The 21468-nt window shown below is 35.7% G+C and overlaps 1 protein-coding gene across 8 annotated transcripts in view; it reads left to right on the top strand.

Moving 5' to 3' along the window:
- The window catches only part of ZNF148 (zinc finger protein 148), a 127850-nt gene that overhangs the window by 49541 nt on the left and 56841 nt on the right, over positions 1 to 21468 (top strand). The gene's annotated exons all lie outside the window — the stretch shown is intronic.

The following is a 21468-nucleotide window of genomic DNA, read 5'->3' as shown; positions in this document are numbered from 1 at the left end:
TTAAGTGATACAAGTCATTGAAGAAATTTCAGAAAGTGTTTAAAGGCTGAATATAAATAGTTCAAATGGGCATTATTAAATAGATATACTAAATATTGGTAAAAATCATAGTTGAAAAGGCAAAATTAAGTTTTGGTATTACATACATTTCAGAAACTTATCTTTTCTGGATAACATTTATTTATTTATTTATCAGGATTACTGTGTATTGAATTTGTGTGTGTGTGTATTAAATTTTAAGTGCTTAATTTAAAAAGATACTTTGTTTCAACTTCTGGATTTCTCCTTAAAGAGTAGAAAGATTGAATCTGGAGCACAGCTGGAAAAAGATTGTACACTTGAGAGTTTTTCCTTCAAATTCTGTAACTCTTGGCAGTTCGTGCCATCTTTATTTTTTTCATTATCTTTAAAAAGGATATCAGCTCTTTAGTCTGTTTACCCTGGATGTCATAGGTCATCACCTAAGGTACTCTTTTGTAGGCACCCATAACTTCTTTTTTTTTCAATTCAAATGAACATTTATTGGGCCCACATTAAATGGGACATGGTGAAGAGATTACGAGATGCCCCTTTTCTGTCTGTGTACAATTTCTGCCACTCTTTCCTCAAGTGGGTACATCCTATGTCTCACAGTCTTTGCAATTATTCAAGCTCCTATAATGGAATGGTAGGCTTGTTCAGAGGCTCAGAATCTTTTTAGAAAGTTGTGGTTAGCAGAGTGATGGTCACAGCTAATGGAGAATTGCTTCATTTTCTAACAAAAAACAAAAACAGTGAGCTGGACTCATTGCGTCCCATGAAGATGCTGGGCTCATCTGGTGCTTCAGTCACGGACTCTTTGGAATAACCAGCAGTAACATCTTCATAATCTTTACTCCATGAGTTTTCTGTGTGAAGTGACTCATAATCAACTCTGGCCTTAGTGACTTCTTCCTCACAGCTGAGGGTGTTTAATTCCACATTAGTAGGTAATGCGAAAAGCCTGTGTGTTCTCCAAATACAAGTCAATGGTTGTTTCTGTATCTTGGTCACTGGTCAAGTGTAGTAGGACAGTGGTTGACTGACTGTAGGTCAGTGATGAATTCTGGGAGTAGTGTGGGGTAAGTCACAGCCAGGGCAAACCAGGCAGAGAGGAGCAGGGCCTTCCTGAGCATGGTGCTGATGCAGGCAGGGAGTGTGGGAGGCTCACGAAGGTAAGGAGGCTGAGTGTTTTTTTTTGCCTTCTTGTATCTTTATTTTTACCTGATGACCAGCAAAACTACAACTGTAATGTAATCCTCTTCTATTGTTTATGTGATATTAAACCTGGATCCTTTCAGTACTTCTGATATACTGTGCTTTTTCTTTTGCTTTAGGACCTTTGTATATCCTACTTGTAATATTCCCCTCAGTCATAGCCTCTCCCTGTTTTTTAACCTAGTTAAAACTTCATCATCATCAGCTTGCCACTTCTGTCTGGTCTAGGTGTAGTTCCTGCAACAGGGACTTGTTCACTGTCTGTCTCTCTGATAGATCGTAGGCTCTATCTATGTATGAGAGCATGAATTTTGTCTTATTTTCTATTATGTCCCAGGTGTTGGCACATGGTGTGAATGAATGGATAACTACTTACAGCTGTGTTCTAATACATGTGCTCACCAACTTTTACCTAGTCCATTGCAATAGCCTTTTCCTTTTTCAGCCTGTTGATGGTGATGGATTACATTAATTAATTTTTTTTTTTGAGAATTTCTTTAATTTATTTATTTTTGGCTGCATTGGGTCTCCGTTTGTGTGTAAGGGCTTTCTCTAGTTGCAGCAAGCGGGAGCCACTCTTCATCGCGGTGCGCGGGCCTTTCACTATCGCGGCCTCTCTTGTTGGGAGCATAGGCTCCAGACGCGCAGGCTCAGTAGTTGTGGCTCACGGGCCTAGTTGCTCCGCGGCATGTGGGATCCTCCCAGACCAGGGCTCGAACCCGTGTCCCCTGCATTGGCAGGCAGATTCTCAACCACTGCGCCACCAGGGAAGCCCCTAATTAATTTTTAAAGGTTGAATCAGCCTTGCATACCTGGAAGAAATTCCACTTTGTTGTGGCGTATAATTCTTTTTACACACTGTTTGATTCAGATTACTAATAGCTGTTGAGGATTTTTGCATCTATGTTCATGAGATAGATTGGTCTAGTTTTCTTTTCGTGCAATATCTTTGTCTGGTTTGGATATTAGAGTAATCCTGGCCTCATAGAATGAGTTAGGAGTATTCCCTCTGCTTTGGTCTTCTGGGAGAGATTGTAGAGAACTGGTATAATTTCTTCCTTGAATGTTTGGTGGAATTCACCAGTGAATCCGTAGGGCCTGATACTTTCTTTTTTGGAAGGTTATTAATTACTGATTCAATTTCTTTAATAGCTATAGACCTATTCAGATTGTCTGTTTCTTCTTGTGTGAGTTTTGACAGATTGTGTCTTCCGAGGAATTGGTTCAATTCATCTACGTTATCAAATTTGCGGGCATAGAGTTGTTCATAGTATTCCTTTATTATCCTTTTAATGTCTATGGGGTCTGTAGTGATGTCCCCACTTTCATTTCTGATATCAGTAATTTATACCTTTTTTTCTTAGCCTGGCTATAGGCTTGCTGCCTTTTTTTTAAAAAAAGTATCTTAACAGTTTTAAGCATATGGTATTACATACAGTATCAGCATACAGTTAACTATACTCACATTGTTGTACAGTAGATCTCTAGATCTACTGTACAACTGTTTCATCTTGCAAAGCTGAATCTCTATACCCACTGAACACCAATTCCCCATTTTTACCTCTCCCCAGTAAAGACTTACTAATTTTATAGAGAACTAGCTTTTGATTTTTTTCTGTTGATTTCCAGTTTTCAGTTTCATTGATTTCTGCTCTGATTTTTATGATTTCTTCTGTTATTTTGGACTTAATTTGCCATCTGCCCCTCCAGTTTTCAGTGGTGGAAGTTTAGGTGATTGATTTAGATCTTTTCTGATATATAGAAATGGCATTCTAATATAGCATTCAGTGATATAAATTTCTCTCTAAGCACTGCTTTCAGTGTCCCTCACATTTTGATAAGTTGTATTTTTATTTTCATTTAGTTCATTTTATCTTTTAATTTCTTCTGAGACTTCTTCTTTGATTCATGTGTTATTTGGAAGTATGTTGTTTAATATCCAAGCATTTGGGGATTTTCCAACTATTTTTCTGTTACTGATATCTAGTTTAGTTCTGTTGTGGTCTGAGAGTGTTTATTATATGATTTTCTGTTCTTTTACATTTGGGAAGTTGTGTTTTATGGCCCTGAATGTCATCTGTCTTGGTGAATGCTCCATGTGAGATTGAGAAGAATTAGTGTTTTGCTGTTGTTGGGTAAAGTTGTATATTGATTGCAATAGCTTTTTTTTTTTAATAAATTGATTTATTTATTATTTATTTTTGGCTGCATTGGGTCTTCATTGCTGCACATGGGCTTTCTCTAGTTGCGGTGAGCAGGGGCTACTCTTCATTGTGGTGTGCGAGCTTCTCATTGCGGTGGCTTCTCTTGTTGCGGAACACAGGCTCTAGGCACTCGGGGTCAGTAGTTGTGGCTCACGGGCTCTAGGGTGCAGGCTCAGTAGTTGTGGCGCACGGGCTTAGTTGCTCCGTGGCATGTGGGATCTTCCCAGACCAGGGCTCAAACCCGTGTCCCCTGCATTCGCAGGCGGATTCTTAACCACTGCACCACCAGAGAAGTCCCGCAATAGCTTTCTTATTGGACTGATTGTAGCCTGAGCCTTATCCAGTCTGTATTTCAGATGGTTCCTATAGTGATCTTTCTAAAACGATATTTATACTTATCACTCCCCTACCAAAACTTTTTCAGAGGTTTCTTATTGCTAAACAGCTGAAATGTATTCTTTTGCTTGGGCTGAAAGGGTGATCAGGTCCCTTCTTATCTTATCCAGCTCCTGTGTACAGTGCTTCAAGCCCCTCTCCCCGCTTCATACTTTTAAGTACATTGAAATTACATTAGTTGCCCAGGTCCAATATGATTTTTTCTATTACTTCTGTACATGTTGTATATACCTGTAATATTCTTTGTTTGGCAGTCTACCGTTTTTCACTTCTCAAAGCTTTCTTTTGTGTAATTTTCATTATAGTAACTAACTTATTTTTCATTTCTTGGCTTGCAGGACCATGAGGTCTCTTTTCTGGAACCTGTATTTTAACTTTGTGTTCTCAATAACTGGGCTATGGTAGGCAGTCAGATACTTTTTGAGTGAAAGAAATTTTTTTTAATTGAGAAAAAGTTTAAATTGAAATGCTGTGAGATCCTGAGTTTATAGTTTAGAGTTTTTACAACTGCATAAACTTGTATAACCCACAAGGCATCAAGGTACAGAATATTTTCATCATCCTAGAAAGTTTGTGTTTCTTCCTGGTCAGTCCACTCCACAACAGTTGTTGTGGGTTTTTTCCCCCCCACCATAGATTAGTGTTGTCCTTTGAGAACTTTATGTGAATGGAATCATATGTAACTCTTGTGTCCAGCTTCTTTTTTTTTTTTTTCCCCTATAGAATATCAATTTTATTTGAAAAAATTCTACTATAGAACTAAATAGGGACTTCCCTGGTGGCACAGTGGTTAAGAATCCGCCTGCCAGCGCAGGGGACACAGGTTTGAGCCCTGGTCCCACATGCTGCGGAGCAACTAAGCCCGTGTGCCACAACTACTGAGCCTGCGCTCTAGAGCCCGCAAGCCACAACTACTGAGCCCTCGTGCCACAACTGCTGAAGCTCGTACTCCTAGAACCCATGCTCCGCAACAAGAGAAGCCACTGCAATGAAAAGCCCTTGCACCACAACGAAGAGTAGCCCCCAGTTGCCGCAACTAGAGAAAGCCTGCGTGCAGCAACGAAGAAAATAAATAAATAAAATTTTAAAAAAAGAACTAAATAGCTGTAACTAAATAGCAGTATTTTTCACATAGTTTTTACTTACTAATTGAAAAGCAACTGAAACAATGTAAAATAATAATTGCTTTTCCTGTGGATAAGTATATTAAAAAGTAACATTCATCTTTACAAAGTGTGCATTCCTATTGTGTTATAGTATAATCTCACAAGTTAGAGATTGATTAAGGGTTTCATTTTGCAGGTGTTGGTACTGAACACCTCAAAGCAGTAGTCTATTGTAATGTATTTTAAATTAATTTTCAGTTGCATTAGAAAGAGAATGATGGCTTGGTTATTTAGTTGTCACACTAATGAAGTAGGTATTTTAAAATTTCTTCTCCAGCTTCTTTTGCTCAGCATAGTGTTTTTGCAGTTTTTCATGTTGGTTGGGTGTATAAGTAGTTCATCCCTTTTCATTGTTGATTAACATTCTGTTGTTTTATTATCCTAAAATTTTGTTTATTTATTTCCTTCTTTATGGTTATTTATTATCTCTAGTTTTCAACCTTTATGGATAAAGCTGCTATGAACATTGTTGTGCAAGTCTTTTTTCTTTTCTTTTGGGTACATTTTTATAGAAGTTAAACTATTTCTCTTCTGTTTTCATTTTGTTTGATCTAGTATCTGTCTTTCCATTAGTATTACTCTTTTATTTTAAATTAATTTTTATTGGAGTATAGTTGCTTTACAATGTTGTGTTAGCTTCTACTGCACAGCAAAATGAGTCAGCCATACATATACATATATCCCCTCCCTTTTGGATTTCCCTCCTGCATCAGTATTACTCTTGATCGCTGTATTTTTTTTAATATAAATTTATTTATTTATTTGTTTGTTTGTTTATGGCTGCGTTGGGTCTTCGTTGCTGTGTGTTCAAAAAATTTTCAGTGTGTAATTGTTTATGACTGGTATATAGAAATGCAGTTGATTCTTTTTATATTGACCATGTATTCTGTGATCTTGTTATATGCACCTATTAGTTCTAGTAAGATTCCTTAGGTTTATTCACAGTCCCTATTATCCATAAATTTTACATCTTCCTTTCCAAGCTAACTTCTTTTTTCTTCCTTATTGTATTGACTAGGCCTCCAGTACCGTGTTGAATAGAAGTGGTAAAAGTAGACATCTTTGCTTTTTTCCTGATCTTTACGGGACTGCATTCAGCTTTTCACCATTAAGAATTGTTTTAGCTAGATTTTTCTTAGGTGATCTTTATTTATTAGGTGGAAGAAGTTTTCTTTCTAGTTTGTTGAGATTTTTTTAAGCTATGAATAGATGTATAACTTCATCGATATTTTTTCTGCATCTGTTAGATGATTATATGATTCCCCCCCTTTTTTAAAAATATATTTATTTATTTTTGGCTGCATTGGGTCTTCGTTGCTGCACGCGGGCTTTCTCTAGTTGCGCCAAGCGGGGGCTACTCTTCGTTGCAGTGTGTGGGCTTCTCCTTTCGGTGGCTTCTCTTGTTGCGGAGCATGGGCTCTAGAGCGCAGGCTCAGTAGTTGTGGCACATGGGCTTAGTTCCTCCGCAGCATGTGGGATCTTCCCGGACCAGGGCTTGAACCCTTGTCACCTGCACTGGCAGGCGGATTCCCAACCACTGTGCCACCAGGGAAGTCCCTCCTCCCTTTTCTTAATATAGTGAATTTATTGATTGATTTTCAAATGTTAAATCAACCCTGCATTCCTGGGATAAACCACACTTGGTCATGATGTGTCATCTTTTTTATAAGTTGCTGGATTCAGTTTACTAATTTTTTTAAAAGAATTTTTATGTGTATGTTTATGAGGGATACTAGTTTTCTTGCAGTCTTTGTTTTAGATATACTGGCCACATTTAAAATGGGGTAGGAAATAGTTCCTTCTCTATTTTCTGAAAGAGTTTGTGTAAGATTGGTATTATTTCTATCATACATATTTAGTAGACTTCACCAATAAAGCTAATCTTTGGCTGAGTTTTCTTTATGGGAAAGTTTTTACTTTCAAATATAATTTTTAAAACATGTAAGGCTACTCAGATTTTAAATTTTATTCTTGATTTAGTTTTGATAAATTATATTTTTCAAAGGATTTGTTCATTCTTTTATTTTTTAATTGAACAAAAATATGCATAATATTTTCTTAATTCTTTTATTGTCTAAAGGATTTGTAATAATTTCTTTTTTCACATTCCTGATAGTGCTAATTGTCTTTTTCTTGATTAATCTGGGTAGAGTTTTACTGGTCTCTTCAAAGATTAAGGTTTGGTTTTATTGAGCTCACTATCGTTCATTTGAACTTTCTTTCATCTTTACTCTCATTTATTTCTTTCCTTCTGCTTACTTTTTAATTTGCTCTTCTTTTTATTTTTAATTTGCTCTTCTTTTCGTAGCTTCTTAAAGTAGAAGTTTAGGTGACTGTTTTAGACCTTTCTTTGTATACATGTAGGTGTGTGTAACTACCATGACTCTCAGGATACAGAACATCATACCAAAGATCTTCCTGGTGCTACCCCTCTGTAGTCACACCTCTTCTTGTTACCCCCACCATTCCTAACCCCTGGCTATCCTACCCTAATCTGTTTTCCATCTCTAAAACTTTGTCATATTGAGAATATTATATCAGTGGAATCATATAGTATGTGACCTTTTGAGATTGACTTTTTTCACTTAATGCCCTTGAGAGCCATCTGAGTTGTTGTATATATCAATTCTTTGTTCTTTTTTATTATATAGTAGTATTCCATGGTATGGTTGTACCACAGTTTAAACATTCACTTATCGAGAGACATTTTAATTGTTTCCATGTTTTGGCTATTACAAATAAAGCTGCTGTGAACGTTCATGTGTAGGTTTTTGTGTGAACATAGGTGTACATATCTCCAGGATGAATACCCTATCATACCCCTGCCACTGGATATAATCACTCCTAACATTCTGGTGTATGTTCTTCAGTGCTTCTTTGATATGCCTAACATGCATAGGGTCATGTTGCTTTTTATCTATTCTTTTCATTTACCAGCATGGTTTGAACTTTTCTCAACTCCTTACTCTTCTAATACTTCTTAAATACCTGCTTGATATTCCAAATTTTGGATTATCCATAATTGAGTCCTGTTACTCCTAGTAGATGCTGATAAATTTGAGTCCCTTGTGCGAATGAATCAATGAAAAGTTGTCTCATACTGTATACCAAATGGCAGAATTTAGGATTTGTGTAACATTGCTTTATAGTAGTACATAACAGATACGAGACATTATATCCCTTACTTATTACTTATGCATTCCTGCTGATAAGGCATAGTGGTGAAGGGCAGGTCTTGGGATCATGAATATACATTTTTGAGTTAAATAGAGGGCATTGATGTAGAAGAGTATGATCCAGGTCTCCCAGAAGGTGAAAACTTAAGCTACATGGCCTTTCATCCTTTCTAGATTGTGTACTAAAAGTCTTTTAAAAATAGATATTGAACATATAAGTGTTTTTTTTTCCTTTTATTTGCTCATTCACTTGGAAGTCACAAAGAACTTTATTTCATATTAACTTTTTTTTGTTAATGCAAAACAGAAAGTTGAGTTTTGTGTTTTCTTAAACTGTTAATAACAGTTTAGGTTCTGTAGCCTATGTAAACACCCTATTGTTTTGTGACAGTTGAAGTAAAAGTTTTTCATTTGTGGAAACTGCTGGTTTTCAGGATTTATCTTGACCTTGCTACTCTAAATCAATCACCCAGCTTCAACTCTGTGGCTCTACATTTTCAACAGCAGTCTGCAGTCTGCAGGCCAACCTTGTTTTTAAAATAATTTATTTTATTTATTTATTTTTGGCTGCGTCAGGTCTTTGTTGCTGTGCGCGGGCTTTCTCTAGTTTTGGCGAGTGGGGGCTACTCTGTTGCGGTGCGCGGGCTTCTCATTGCGGTGGCTTCTCTTGTTGTGGAGCACAGGTTCTAGGCGGAGGGGCTTCAGTAGTTGCGGCATTCGAGCGCAGTTGTTGTGGCTCGTGGGCTCTACAGTGCAGGCTCAGTAGTTGTGGCGCATGGGCTTAGTTGCTCCGCGGCATGTGGGATCTTCCTGGACCAGGGCTCAAACCCGTGTCCCCTGCATTGGCAGGTGGATTCTTAACCACGGCGCCACCAGGAAGTCCTGCAGAACTTTTGAATGTCCGTAGTTTGCTCATTAGAACTTTGTTTTCAAAGATGTTAGAAATTTGAATTAAAATGAGCTAAAACTAATATTTCAGTTCCTCAATTGCATTAGCCACATTTCAAGTGCTCAGTAGCCACATGTGGTTAATGGCGTCTGTATTAGCGTAGATAAAGAATATTTCCATCATTGCTGGAAGCTTTATTGGATAGCACTGTGTTAGAAAGCTTCTCAACTCAGAAACTAAATTTATTTCAGAAATTTGAAAAAAAGTATTTGGCTTATCCTTTTAATTCTTATACCCATAGAAGAGGGATTGGGAACTTTATGGTCTGTATTTTTGCAGTTTGATGTCAAGTATGTTGAAGAGTAAAGGACATGTTTGTATTGACAAAATGGAGCAAACTGTCATTCGTAACGATATATGCCACATTTGTTTTCTAGAAGGCTATTGGATTGTACTTGAACGAAAGGATTTTATAAATTAGGAGCTATAAAAAATCATGTTCTAGTCATTTGATGATATAATAAAGTGTAAAGTATTTCAGGTATTTACAACTCCTGAAGAAATATACTTCACTGCTCGTGTAGCTTTTTTATTTTAGTCATGAATTTCTGTGCTGTAAAACAGCATGAATAAAATTGTAGACCTCCTTTTATGCATTTAGTATTTATGATTATTTTGTTTAATGGTCTAGGAAACTCAAGACTTATTTAGCCCTTGCTTTAAGACCTCTCTTTCGTTTTTAGTTTTAAAATTGCCTTAAATCCTGTCATTAGTTTAAGGAGAATTGTATAGATATTTCCCCAAATACCTGTTGCTCCAGTCAGTAAAACTCCAGTATGCTGTTGCTAGGAATTTGAGTATATGTCCTGTAATGAGTGACTTTTCCTCTCCTATTTAACAACAACAAAAATAATCATTTTATCCATGTCAGTGATTTTAAGATACTTAACTATTTTTGCCACATATTTTATACTGTTTTAGTTGCAGAATTGTATAACATTTATTGGTAACAAATGATCTTTCACAATCATCCTAGAAGGTGACAAGTCTGTGTGGCTCTATTTATTTGCTTAAATAGTCATTGGTAGGATATGTTTCTTCCTCTCTTTTTGGCTAACTCCCAACTTGTTATCCCTATGACATTGTATACTTTTTCAACAAAGTTATTTGTTAGTTGTAGCCAGTTCTTATTACCATTGTATTTCTTTTAAAGTTCATTTGGGGGATTCAGAAGTAATTTTATGTTCCTTGCAGCTTGGGTCCTTGTCTTTTGAGGCGATTGCATTGGCTTTTATTGGGTCTGTATACTTAAAGAGGTACTCCCCCTGCCCGCATTCAAATGCTTTTTACTTCAGCATACTCTTCCGCTATCATTTTCAGAAACACATTTATTAATTGAGCTCATTTTAAAGAAAATAGATGGTAATTTGTATCAGCTCTCTAGGGTTTTTTATTTTTAAACAAGATTTTACTTGCTTGTATGGCTCTTAGAAAGTGTCCTATTTGATAGGAATCAATATTTTAGCAGAAAACATGGAGTGAGTAATCTTGCTTTACAGTTTTTCCTGGTGAGAGTCATATTATTGCTTATTGTTACTGATTTCAACTCACCTGGCAAGTCGATGAATCAAGGTATCTCCACTAGTAGGTTGTTTTAGAGAGCTAACCCAGAATGGTCTACTTTTCAGTATCCTCCAGTGCTCGTAAAGTTGTTGGACTCAATTTATCTTTTTCTTTTTCCCTTAGGTGGACATAAATTGTTAATAGAATATTTCTTTTTAGATTCTTTAATAACATAGCCAGTCTCCTAATACTTTTCATATAGTTCTGTCTGATCTTTGATGTCTAATTGCTTGGTTTGGAATTGTGAGATAGTGGTACTGAATGAGAGTTACACTCTTTCTTATATAAAGTAGTGCCCCAATTGGAAATCATTATAGACAAGGCTGTGATAGGGTCAGTCTAGCTAGATCAGTCTCAGAGATGTCTGCTTGGGGTTTTTTCATAATTGTATGATGAAGTTTATTATAAAAGGACTACATAGTCCTTGTAAAAATTAAAATAGTATAGAAGAGAACAAAGAAAAAAGTAAAAGTTCCTTGTTTCCTGCTCTGATTCCAAAGAGATAACCACTAATACTGATATCCTGGAAATTTTAAATTTATAACAAACATACAGAATATATGTCTGTATTTATTTCTATATAATGTGTTTTGTAAATATATATCTTATGAAAATATACATTTTGTTTTATACAAATTAGATAATGTTATTTTTATATACTTTTGAAATTTGCATTATTCATTTAATAACATTTTGTAGAAATTTCCATGTTATTGCATATAAAGCTTGCTTATTTATTTTAATGAATGATTAAATGATGTGCCTTATTTTATTTAACCGCTCCCCTATTGATGGATATTTATGTTATTACTAGATTTGTTTGAATGAAATAATGATGAAAGGATCATGCTTATATATATAGATATCTATATATACCAGCATGTTTCTTGTATCTATCTATATGTCTACATATTTGTAAAGCTCTTTCTCTAGGTATATGTCTTTTTATACAGCATTCATACAGAAAAGTGCACAAATTGTAAGTCACGAATTTCCTCAGAAATGAACATACATGTGTAACCGATACTCATATTAAGACATAGAACATTATCAGTATCCCAGAGGCCCTCCCCTTCTTGTATCCCGTTTAGTCACAACCCTCCTCTAATTCCTAAAGATAACCCCTACCCAAACACTTTTATCATGGTCAGTTAGCTTTACCTGACTTTGAATTCAGTATAAATAGAATCATGTACTATCTACTCTGATGTCTGATTTCTTTGTTTTACATTTTTTATGAGATATGTCCATGTTATTGCATAGGTAGTTGTTTATTCTCATTTCTGTATAATTGTCAGTTGTGTGAATGTATCAGAATTTATTCATTCTAGTATATCTAATATAATAGCCGTCTTGTTTCAAGATGTTGGCTGTTCTGAAAAGTGCTCCTGCGAATAGTCTTTTTGTTTTTTTGGCCGTGCCAAGTGGCTTGCAGGATCTTAATTCCCCGACCAGGGATTGAACCCCAGGCCCTGGTGGTGAAAGCTCCGAGTCCTAACCACTGGACTGCCAGGGAATTCCCTGCTGTGAATATTCATGGATGTGTCTTTTGGTGCATGTGCACACTCATTTCTGTTGGTTTTATGCTTAGGATTGAGTTTGCTGGGTATGGATATGTTCAGCTATAGGAATTCTGTCAGAAGTTTTTCTCAATGGTTTTGCCAGTTTATACTAATTGCTCTGTATCCTTGGTATCTGTTAGGTTGCATTTCACTGATAACTAATGAAATTGAGTGCCTTTCATATTTACTGACAATTTGGTTGGATATTATTTTTTTGTAAGGTACATGTTCATCTTTTGCCCATTTTTCTATTAGGTTGTTTCTTTCTCTTACAGATTTGTAATAGTTCTTTATATATTTGTTGAATATATATATCAGTTAACTTTTCCACTCTTCCAGTCTGATTTGCCTTTTTACTCTTTTGATGAACAAAAGTCAGTGTTAATGAAGTTCAATTTATGTCTTTTCCTTTTGGTGTTTTGTGTGTCCTATTTAAGAATTCTTTGCCTGCCCCAAGGTGATGACGATATTTTCCTTTGTTAACTTCTAGAAACTTTGATTTTTCTTTTCCATTTAGATTAACAATCCGTTTGGAATTGATTTTTGCTGATGATGTGAGATAGGGATCAAGATTTACTTGATGGCTTTTTCTTTTTTTTTTTTTTTTTCCAACTCACCCATAGAAATTTTTTCAGTTTCCCTTTGCTGGCTTAATGTTTCAATTCTTAGAATAACTTAATACATTAAGATAACAATGAATAGATTTTTCTTTGATTAATACTAGGGATTTGTACTAAGACTGGACTTAATGTCTTTTTAGGATTATAAAGTAACACGTTTGTTGAGAAAATGTAAAAATTTAAAAACTATAAAGAAGATAATAAAAATTGCTGTAATCTTACTACTCTAGGATAATCACTAACATTTTGTTGTTAGTATTTTAGTGTTTCCTTTTTTTGTTTGTTTTTCTGCATATGTTGTGTTTATGTAAAATGTGCTGCATATGTATTTGTGTTTGTGTAAAATTGTAAAAATATATTTATCAACATATTTATCATTTAACCTTAAACCATGAGCATCTCACTATGTCAATATTATTCAAAAGTAAGATTTCTAATTACTGTATGTCATATAGCTGTATTGTAATTTATCTCACTCTTTCTTTACTGGGTATTAGACTGTTCATACTTTATTTATGATCGTAAATAATATTGTGAAGTTACATGTAGGCATTGTTGTCATGTGAGATTATTTCTTTAGTATAGATTTTCTTAAGACTCTTGATTATATACTGGCCAATTTATAGTCCACAAATGTTGATCAATTTATTCTCCCTCTAGTAGTGTATGAGATTCCCAATTTAATGTCTTTTTAAATGATCTGGAGTAGGAAATGTGAAATATAATTTCCAGATTTGTATGTGATATTGAGAAAAAAGAAAAACAACTGGACTTGGTCTTGGGTAGGGAGTGGAGAAGAAAATTAAAAGATGTCTTTAGATGAGAGACTGGGATATAATACAGCATATTGAAAGGCACAGGGAAGAAAAGAAAGGCAGGGAGTTTGGAAGGAGGTTCTGATGTGAAAAAAGGTTTTATTTTTAGCAGTATTGAGTTTTAGATAATAGGATGTCTAAGTGGAGATGCTCTGTATAAATTGGTAATCTTCTATGTATCTAAGCAATTACGTATCTGCAATTGTGTAATAATAATTAATAACCATAGATATTTATTTAGAACTTGAAGGTTTTCAGGGTGCTTTTTATGTAATCTCATTTGATTGTCTGATGTGTATAAGCTGGATATTATTACTACCACTAATAAACAGATGAGGAAATGATTATGATAATCAGTAACATCAAAAAATCAACTATATGTTGCTATGTACTATAGTTGATACTTTACATATATAATCTCTTTTAACTCTACAGAAATTCTGTGAAGAATATTCCCTCCATTTATAGGTGAAGAAAGTTCCAAATGATTAAATTTTAGTTGTTTATCCTCACGCTGCTAGTATTACTCTTTGGGATTAGATTGTATTTCTTTTAACTCCCAACCTTTGCTTTTTTAAATTTTTCCATACTACTTATGGAAGCCAAGTTTACCCAATAATAATTGGAAGAGAAGGGATTGAAACTCAAGTCTTAACGCTTCAATAAATATTGTTGACATTTTTCCACTTTGGTTTTTTAAAAATTATTTCCTTTCTCTTGAACCACTAGAAGTTCTTTCCACATTCTGGCAGCAACCTAACTATAGTTTATATAAGGGAAAATGAAATATGTTTGTGTAAAAATCATTTTAAATAAGTTTGATTAATTTAGATTTTTAAGAAGCAGTTATATTGGGTTGGCCAAAAGGTTCATTCAGTTTTTTTCCGTAAGATGGCTCTAGTAGCACTAAGTTGTCTTTAACTTCATTCGAAACAATTTTGTTTGATGGTATTGTGACAGCTGTCATATCAGTATGCATTTAAAAAAATATATCAAAATAGGTGAATTTTTGTGTAGCCATTTTAATATTGAAGATGGAAGAAAAAAAGCAACATTTTCGGTGTATTATGCTTTATTATTTCAAGAAAGGTAAAAACCCAACTGAAATGCACATGGAGAAGGTGCTGTGACTGATTGAACGTGTCAAAAGTGGTTTGCGAAGTTTCCTGGAGATTTCTCCCTGGACGATGCTTCTCAGTCGGGTAGACGAGTTGAAGTTGATAGTGATCACATCAAGACATTAATTGAAAACAATCAGTGTTATACCACGAGAGAGATAGCCGACATACTCAATATATCCAAATTAAGCTTTGAAAATCATTTGCACCAGCTTGGCTATGTTAATCGCTTTGATATTTGGGTTCCACATAAGTTAAGTGAAAAAAACCTTCTTGACTGTATTTCCGCATGCGATTCTCTACTTTTTTTTGGAAGCATTTTTAAAAAATTAACTAATTTATTTTTGGCTGTGTTGGGTCTTTGTTGCTGCGGGTGGGCTTTCTCTAGTTGTGGTGAGCGGGGGCTACTCTTTGTTGTGGTATGCGGGCTTCTCATTGCAGTGTCTTCTCTTGTTGCAGAACACGGGCTCTAGGCGTGCAGGCTTCAGTAGTAGTGGCACGTGGGCTCAGTAGTTGTGGCTCTCGGGTTCTAGAGCACAGGCTCAGTAGTTGTCACGGGCCTAGTTGCTCCAAGGTGTGTGGAATCTTCCTCCAGGGATTGAACTCATGTCCCCTGCATTGGCAGGCGGATTCTTTTTTTTTTTTTTAACATCTTTATTGGAGTATAATTGCTTTACAGTGGTGTGTTAGTTTCTGCTTTATAACAAAGTGAATCACCTGTACATATGGCAGGCGGATTCTTAACCACTGTGCCACCAGGGAAGTCCCACGATTCTCTACTTAAACGTAATGAAAATGTTCCGTTTTAAAAACAAATTGTGATGAGCGATGAAAAGTGGGTACTGTACAGTAATGTGGAATGGAAGAGATTGTGGGGCAAGCGAAATGAACCACCACCAACCACACCAAAGGCCGGTCTTCATTCCAAAGAAGGTGAGAGAGAGACCGCGATAGTGAGAGGCCCGCGCACCGCGATGAAGAGTGGCCCCCACTTGCCACAACTAGAGAAAGCCCTCGCACAGAAACGAAGACCCAACACAGACATAAATAAATAAATAAATAAAAATTCTCTTAATGGAAAAAATTTCAATTTCTTGGAAGACTGTAAAAGGCACCTGGAACAGTTCTTTGCTCAAAAAGATAAAAAGTTTTGGGAACATGGAATTATGAAGTTGCCTGAAAAATGGCAGAAGGTAGTGGAATAAAACAGTGAATACGTTGTTCAATAAAGTCCTTGGTGAAAATGAAAAATGTGTCTTTTATTTTCACTTAAAAACTGAAGGAACTTTTCGGCCAACCCAATAGTAATGGAAGTAACACCAGATTAAGAGATACAAAATAGTGGTTTAAGCCCTAGGGTTGAAATCCAATAGCTTGGGTAAGACACTTACCTCTGTGAAGTTTTTTTTTTTTTTTTTTAAACATCTTTATTGAAGTATAATTGCTTCACAATGGTGTGTTAGTTTCTGCTTTATAACAAAGTGAATCAGCTACACATATACACACGTTCCCATATCTCCTCCCTCCTGCATCTCCCTCCCTCCCACCCTCCCCATCCCACCCCCCCAGGCGGTCACAAAGCACTGAGCTGATCTCCCTGTGCTATGCGGCTGCTTCCCGCTAGCTATCTATTTTACATTTGGTAGTGTGTATATGTCCATGACACTCTCTCACCCTGTCACATCTCACCCCTCCCCCTCCCCATATCCTCAAGTCCATTCTTTAGTAGGTCTGTGTCTGTGAAGTTTTAATTTGTTTATTGGTAACATGAGGATAAAAAATAATTCACAGATTACAGTAAGTAGGATCTCTGTTGCTGGATTTGGAAGACTTGGGTGTAAATTTTTGTTTCCCTTAGACAAATAACCTTTCTTAGCCTTAGTTTTCTTATTTGTAAAATGGGATGAAAATGCTCACCTCACAGTCTTACTGTAGGATTAAATGCAATAGATTATACAGGATAGAGACCACGAGCACCCCGCTCCATCCCTGCATGCCCAACCATTGTATCCTTAGTACCTAGGACAGTGCCCGGCACATAGTAAATGTCAGATAAATCTTAGTTACTATGCTGAGGAGGAATCACAAATTTGTAGAACACCATATAAATGCTGGGTTTTTTTTTAATTGAAGAGTAGTTGATTTACAATGTTGTGTTAGTTTCTGGTTTAAAACAAAGTGATTCTGTTATACATATATATATATATATGTGTGTGTATAGATATGTATGTATTCTTTTTCACATTCTTTTCTATATTCTTTTCCCTGTGCTATTCAGTAGGATCTTGTTGTTTATTTTATATATAGTAGTTTGTATCTGCCAATCCAAAAGTCCTGATTTATCCCTCCTCCGCTCCCTTTCCCCTTTGGTAACCTTAAGTTTGTTTTCTATGTCTCTGAGTCTGTTTTGTAAATAAGTTCATTTGTGTCATATTTTAGATTCCACATATAAGTGATATCATATGATATTTGTCTTTCTCTTTCTGACTTACTTCACTTAGTATGATATTCTCTAGGTCCATCCATGTTGCTGCAAATGGCATTGTTTTATTCTTTTTTATGGCTGAGTAGTATTCCATTGTGTATATGTACCACATCTTCTTCATCCATTCATCTGTCGATGGACATTTAGGTTGCTTCCATGTCTTGGCCATTGTACATAGTGCTGTTATGAACATTGGGGTGCGTATATTTTTTCGAATTATAGTTTTCTTCGGATATATGCCCAGGAGTGGGATTGCAGGATCATGTGGCAACTCTATTTTTAGTTTAGAAAAATTATAGAATAGTTTTTTAAAACTTATTATGAAATAATTTTAGATTTATGACAAAGTTGCAGAAGTAGTACCGAGTTCACATAAACTCATCACCCAGCTTCCTCTAATATCAAAGCTTATGCAACCATAGTACAGTTATCAAAACCAGGAACTTAATGTTGGTAAAATACTATTAAATAAACTACGACCTTAGTTGAATTTCATCTGTTTTTCCCCTAATATCCCTTTTCTGTTCCAGGATTCAGTTCAGGATTCCACGTTGTATTTAGTTGTATCTTCTTGAGTCTCCATCATTCCATGACAGTTGTTCAGTCTTTCCTTATCTTTTATGACCTTGATAGTTGATGAGTATTGGTTAGTTATTTGTAGAATGTCTCTTAATTTGCGTCTGCCTGATGTTTTCTTTCTTTTTTTTTTTTCTCTTTTTAAAATATTTATTTATTTATTTGGCTGTGCTGGGTCTTAGTTGCAGCATGTGGGATCTTCAGTTGTGGCATGTGAACTCTTAGTTGTGGCATGCAGATCTAGTTCCCTGACCTGGAATCGAGCCCGGGCCCCCTGCATTGGGAGTGTGGAGTCTTAGGCACTGGACCACCAGGGAAGTCCCTGCCTGATGTTTTCTTATGATTAGATTGAAGCTTTCATTTTTCGACATATTCCACAGAAATGTTGTGCTCTTCTCAGTGTATCATATCAGGGAGTATAAAATGTGGAGATATGTCTTATTACAGGTGATATTACACTCTCAGTACTTTGTTAACGTCATATCTGCCAGTTTTTCCCTTAAAGTCACTTTTTTCTTCTTTGTAATTGGCAAATATCTTGTAGGAAATAGTTTGAATCTGCTTAAATATCCTATTTCTACTGAAGTTTTTTCCTACCTATTTAAGCATCCATTGGTGGATCCTGCCAGTTGTAGTTATTAATGTAGTGTTTGCCTAAATGTGAATTTGTATTTTCCTCATTCCTTCTATATTTATGTTAATTGTAGCTGTCCCTTCTCTCCATTTAAAAAATTATTTCCATTTATATCAGAATGGATATTGCCTTATTCTTTGAGTTACAATCTGGTACTGTCATTTATTTTTTTTCTCAAGTTGTTTCAGCTTTGCCTATTAGGAGCTCTTTCAGACAGACCTTTGTGTCCTTTTGACATGTACTCTAGTTTCTGGCACCACAAGATGTTCCAAGGTCATCGTATAGTTTTCCTTGCCCAGCTTTGAAATCAGTTGCTTCTCCAAGGAGCTCCATTTCCTTTTGTTTGGATAATGGTATTTAGAAACTAAGTTTTGGATGCTAGGTGTGTTGGATTTCATTACTTCTTAGTGATCTCAGCCGACAGAGCTAGGCAGTATGTGTGTGTCTACTAACTCACACATGCACACATGTCTATACTAATTTCTTTATGTTGGTTGGGCCCAGACACCTGTATTGAAAGAAACTGAATGGAGAAAAGGGAGGGAATGCAAAATATAGTTAAGATGTATCTAGCTCAGTGGTTCTCAAAATTTCTGGTCTTGGGGACCCCTTTATTCTTAAAAATATTGAGGACTCTTAACAGCTCTTGCTTCTGTTATATATATCGATATTTACCATTTTAGAAATTAAAACTGAGAAATTTAAAATTTTATTTATTAATTTATCAGTAACAAATCCCATTACATGTTAACATATAGCATATTTTTAATGAAATATAACCCTGTTTATAAATAAAATATTTTGTGAGAATTTGTTTTACAATTTTACAGATCTGTTTACTGTCTGGCTTATCTCATATTTGCTAATACATTTAGTCTCTGGTGACATCACATGTTAGCTAGCTTCTAGGAAATGCCACTATATACTCATAAGAGGAGAGGGAAAAAAATAGGTATTATAATGAAAGTATTTTTGACCTCATGGAGCACCCCACTGGAAAAGGTGTCAGGGATCTTCAGAAGTCCCTGGACCAAACTTTGAGAGCCACTGACAGAGGTGTACTAAAACTCTTACACAATAAAGGTACATATATAGTAGAAGGATGGATGCAGAAGAACTTGTGTGAGGAACAGCAAAGAACTTAAACCATGATGCTATAGAAGTTAAAAGAATAGAATTTCTGGGTAGGATGGGGGTGGTCAGCACTGTTTCAGGTAAGATAACTTGATTTGATCACTTCTTCCACTTCATCTTATATAGTTATCTAAATTGTAAGATGCTGATATAGCAACCAAAATGCAAATTTATAATGAGAAATATTATAGAGAAGTACACTAGAATGTTTGTTGTGAACTGTGGGTCCCTGAACCTTTTCAAAAGCAAAAGATAGTCATGGACTTTGTCAAACCCTGACAAACGTAGCTCCTTTCAGAAGTTTGCATGCAGTCGGGTCAGGCAGAAAGGGAGGGTTATGGTTCATGATTCACATAAAGGCCTGTCCATCAATGTGCTGCTTTTCTTCCCGGCCCTATTGTGTGGCTTGGTGAGCTTGGAATTAGAAATCTTCCTGTTGACTGGTTATATCTAACTGTTCTTTCCAAAACCATCCTGGAAATAAACACACACACGCATACACACAGAGATATATTCTTGGTGTTAAATTTCTCTTTTTCTGGACTCCATGAATATTTCTAAATATTGCTACATTATTTAGGCAGTGTATTTGCAGTACAGTTAATTGTTTTATATCTTTCTTTTTACATTTAAACACTTGTAGTACTTGTGGTCACTTTGATTCAATTTGTTTCCTAGGCAGTATTTTGGAACAATTTCCTTCTAGCCATAGTTACACATTCTTCTTATATGACTACATACTGTTTTTACTCTCAGAATAACCATTTCTCTAAGTTTGGTGGCAGTTATTTTGCCTATATGCTTACTACAGATTATTCTTTTGAAAAGTTTGGCCATAAGAGGAAGGAAGTTGCTGGAAATATTTTGCCCCACAAGAATTTATAGGGTAAATTTAAGCGTGCTTTTAGGCAGAGAAGTAGTTGGTGAAGTAAGGGAGATTATTTTAGAGAGGCAGTGAAGCTGCAGAGCCTTAGAGATGGGTGGTAGTGGAATCAGTAGCACAGAGTATAGAGGAAAGCACAAGATGCTTTCTTTTTTCTTAAACAGGGGTGGGAAGATGAATGAGAATACCTAAAAGAGAACTTGAAAATTGAAAGGAACATATGGCTCCAGAAATGGGGAGATGGTAAGAACAGATACTTCTGCCAAGTGACCTAGGTCTTTTCTGTAAAGTAGATCGTGTAGAATCTTGAAAGCTGAGCTGGGGAGAGTATAAGTGATACGGGCAACAAGGAGCTATTGTAGATTACCTCATTGGGGAAATGGCAAGAAAACAGTTTTATATTAATTTATTTGTGAAGGAATACATTGGTAGATGATAATGCCCTAAAGGATCAAGGTTGATAAGGTTAATTGGAATGAAATGCATATGGACGTAGGATATTGAGAATGAAGCGAAAGAAGAGTCCAAAATGATTGTAAGGGGTCACCTTGTTTGCGAGTTAGGGGTAGACCAAAATTTGCAAATGACATGAAATGTTCATCACATTATATGTCTGGCAACATTATTTAAGTATGTTTAAATTTGTTACATTGCTTAATAACAGTATTGAGTGTGGAAGAAAGTTGTTGGGAAGAGTAGCATGTTTGGAAGAAAAAAATTAAAGGGGGATAGATATAGTTGCAGTTATTTCAGATCTCATGAATTTCTCCATTTGGTTCCTGCCCTTATTCCCTGTATCATTCATTTAGATTGAGCCGAATATGTGCCATTTTATTAGTTTATTAGTGTTACTAGTTTTTTTTTTTTTTTTAAGGCATCAAAACTTCCCATCTGCATTTTAAGACCTTTGGAAAGGAGACCTTGTCATAGAATGTGTTCTCAGTATCTGGT

Source organism: Balaenoptera borealis (assembly GCF_965194805.1).
Source record: "Balaenoptera borealis genome assembly, chromosome: 5".
Lineage (NCBI taxonomy): Eukaryota > Metazoa > Chordata > Mammalia > Artiodactyla > Balaenopteridae > Balaenoptera > Balaenoptera borealis.
Note: the sequence above shows the minus strand (reverse complement) of the source record. Positions and strands in the feature narration are given on the sequence as shown.